Source organism: Ranitomeya imitator, chromosome 6, assembly GCF_032444005.1.
Source record: "Ranitomeya imitator isolate aRanImi1 chromosome 6, aRanImi1.pri, whole genome shotgun sequence".
Classification (NCBI taxonomy): domain Eukaryota; kingdom Metazoa; phylum Chordata; class Amphibia; order Anura; family Dendrobatidae; genus Ranitomeya; species Ranitomeya imitator.
In genome coordinates this window covers 151287563-151291232 of record NC_091287.1, presented here as the reverse complement: position 1 = coordinate 151291232, position 3670 = coordinate 151287563, and the positions used below count along the sequence as shown (strand labels likewise).

The 3670-nt window shown below is 37.7% G+C and overlaps 1 pseudogene; it reads right to left on the bottom strand.

The window, feature by feature from the left end:
- Nucleotides 1-2191: 2191 nt before the first annotated feature.
- LOC138643328 (zygote arrest protein 1.L-like) lies at nucleotides 2192-3155 on the bottom strand (annotated as a pseudogene).
- Between the last annotated feature and the right edge of the window lie 515 nt (nucleotides 3156-3670).

The following is a 3670-nucleotide window of genomic DNA, read 5'->3' as shown; positions in this document are numbered from 1 at the left end:
AAGATAATTTTTGTGAAAAAATATGATTTTTTATTTTTATGGTTCTGCATTACAAACTTCTGTGAAGCACTGGGTGGGTCAAAGTGCTCACCACACCTCTAGATAAGTTCCTTAGGGGGTCTACTTTCCAAAATGGTGTCACTTGTGGGGGGTTTCAATGTTTAGGCACATCAGGGGCTCTCCAAACGAAACATGGCGCCCCATCTCAATTTCAGTCAATTTTGCATTGAAAAGTCAAATGGCGCTCCTTCGCTTCCGAGCTGTGCCATGCGCCCAAACAGTGGTTTACCCCTACATGTGGGGTATTGGCGTACTCAAGACAAATTGTACAACAATGTTTGGTGTCCATTTTCTCCTGTTACCCTTGGTAAAATAAAACAAATTGGAGCTGAATTAAATTTTTTGTGAAAAAAAGTTAAATGTTCATTTTTATTTAAACATTCAAAAAATTCCTGTGAAGCACCAGAAGGGTTAATAAACTTTTTGAATGTGGTTTTGAGCACCTTGAGGGGTGTAGTTTTTAGAATGGTGTCACACTTTGGTATTTTCTATCATATAGACCCCTCAAAATGACTTCAAATGAGATGTGGTCCCTAAAAAAAAATGGTGTTGTAGAAATGAGAAATTGCTGGTCAACTTTTCACCCTTATAACTCCCTAACAAAAAAAAAATTTGGTTCCAAGATTGTGCTGATGTAAAGTAGACATGTGGGAAATGTTACTTATTAAGTATTTTGTGTGACATATCTCTGTGATTTAATTGCATAAAAATTCAAAGTTGGAAAATTGCGAAATTTTCATAATTTTTGCCAAATTTCCATTTTTTTCACAAATAAACGCAGGTACTATCAAATAATTTTTACCATTGTCATGAAGTACAATATGTCACGAGAAAACAATGTCAGATTTACTGGGATCCGTTGAAGCGTTCCAGAGTTATAACCTCATAAAGGGATAGTGGTCAGAATTGTAAAAATTGGCCCATCATTAACGTGCAAACCACCCTTGGGGGTTAAGGGGTTAAAGAAATACTTCTGTACTGATCATTCAGTCTCAAATTTCCCAATAAATGGGTAAAATCTGTCTTTAGTGAATATACATTTTCCTATAAATGAAATCTGAAAAGACAGTTGGTGCTCATAAAGTTCTGTGGAGGACTGTAACTGTCATTTCAGTATCATTTGCCGCAGAAAGTCTGTTTCTTCTTCTAGCTCCTTCCATCTCTTTCACTCTCCGAAAAATCTTACAGGCACCAACTATCATCTTCTGTCTCAAAAATGGGAAAATCTGTCTTCAAGAATACAGTTTTATCCATGAATTGAGAGTGAGAGGTGAATCCAGGAGGAGAAAGATGCTGATATTACAAAATTACTTTTTTCATGTGTTACATTTTAAGGAAGGACATACAGTACCAAAAGGCACAGATAAAAACGAAAGTAGTTGAGATTTTCTAAAATTACAGTGGCATGTAAAACTTTATGCACATCTGGTCAAAATTGTGAATAGTTGAGCAAGTTGAAGATGAAATTATTTCTAAAAGGCCTAAAGTTAAGGATGAGACATTTCCTCTGTATTTTAGGCAAAAATATATATTTTCATCTTTTACATTTTAAATATTACAAAAAGAAAAATGGGTTGATGCAAGAGTTTGGGCACCATGCATAGTTAGCACCCTCTTTTGAAAGTATCACGATTGTAAATGTTTTTTTGCAGCCAGTCAAGAGTCTTTCAATACTTGTTTGCTGGACTTTCATCCATTATTCCTTGGAAAATTCTTCCATTTCTGTAAGATTCCTGGGTCATCTTGCATACACAGTTCATTTGATGTCTAGCCACATATTTTCAATGATGTTCAGATCAGGGGACTAGGAGGGCCATTGTAAAACCTTCAGCTTGCTCCTTTTGAGGTAGTTTGTTGCGGATTTTGATGTTTGTTAGGATCATTATCCATTTGTAGAAATCATCCTTTTTTCAAATTCAGCTTTTTTACAGATAGTGTTATGTTTGCATCAAGAATTTTTTGAAATTTCATTGAATCTATTCTTCCCACTTCCCGTGAAATGTTCCCATGCCATTGGTCAACACAATCCCAAAGCATGATTGATCCACCCATATACTTAATTATTTTTGTTCCTGATAGTCTGTATAATGACGCCAAAAAGAAAAAAACAAAAGCCATGCACATATCTGACCTAACTGTGGGGAAGAAGACTGAAGACTGAATAAATTATGTACTTGAAACTGAAAGTACTGTCACAAGAGAGCCTCTTGCCCTTGCATTTTCCACACAGGTCTTGCTGGTGGGGTCTTTTAGGTCTACTTGATACTCTTTTACAGGACACATGCACCTTGTCTGTTTGCAGCTCTGACTCATGATGTCCTCCACTCGATAAGGGTTAAAGGACTTCTGACAAGTTCTGCAAAACTGTTTGAAATACACCTTGTTGGTCCCCTGCACACACCAAACATATGCACTTTCCCAGAGGATGTTGCAGTCTTTACAGTGGTAATAGCCATACTTTTGTTCTAGGAACTGGAATCTTACTTTTGTCTGCCCAGGTGAAGGGCAGATTGGGTCTCATTCTCATCTCCTTTTTTTGGCTTCTTTGCCTTCACTAGCCTGTTTTTTGCCCTCTTTATCACTTGCAATTGAAGGGACATCATCTTTTGCAGCCTCACCAATTTTCTGCTGGACTTCTACATCCTCCTCTTGAAAAGATGTCTGTCTTCCAGCAGCAACAGGCAAGTACACTGTTATAGTTCTAAGAAAGCGTATGGTCTTAGTGGGAGATGTAGGACTTTCCTGGTCAAACAAAACCTGCTGAGGTTTTCTGAGGGTTCCTAGCCTCCTCCTGATTAGTGTTCTGGGGCCCAGAGAGCACTGGACAGACACATCCTATCTGGGGTTTACCTGGATGCCCACATCTCTGGTATTTACTTTCGTTAGTCTTAAGGTAAGTTTAGAATTCACCTGAGACAGGATAGCCTTTAATTGCGCTCTTTGGTAGTTATCAAAATATTCTCCAGTGTCACGATAGTTGGAAAGGTAGCTTTTCTGCCTCCAGCTTATCCCTTTATTTTTAGGATTAGGTACCTGAAGGAGTAAAGATTGTATGTGGAATATATGTAGTTATCCATTGCCTCAACTGTGAAGCTAGCTATAATGTCTGGCCTGATAGTCTGTACCTTTTTTCTCCACACATACCTTTGCTAATTATGGTCTAAGAATTTTATCTTCATTGGTCCACAGTATTTGTTTTCAAAATGCATCAGACTTGTTTAGCATACTTCTGAATCTTCATTTTATGGTGAGGATGCAGAAGAGGTTTCTCTTGAAGACTCTTCCATGAAGGTCATATTTGGCAGGTGTCTCTGAACAGTAGAAAAATATACCACAACTCCAGTGTGAGCTAAATCTTTCTGAAGGTATTTAGCCACCAATTGAGGTTCTGATTTGCCTCTCTAGCAATCCTACAAGCAGCTCTCACAGAAATTTTTATTGGTCTTCTAGACCTTATCTTGACCTTCACCATTCCTATTAGCTGCCATTTTTTAATTACCATATATACTCGAGTATAAGCCGACCCGAGTATATGCTGAGACTTCTAATTTTGCCACAAATAACTGGGAAAACTTATTGACTCTACTATAAGCCTAGGGTGGGAAATGCA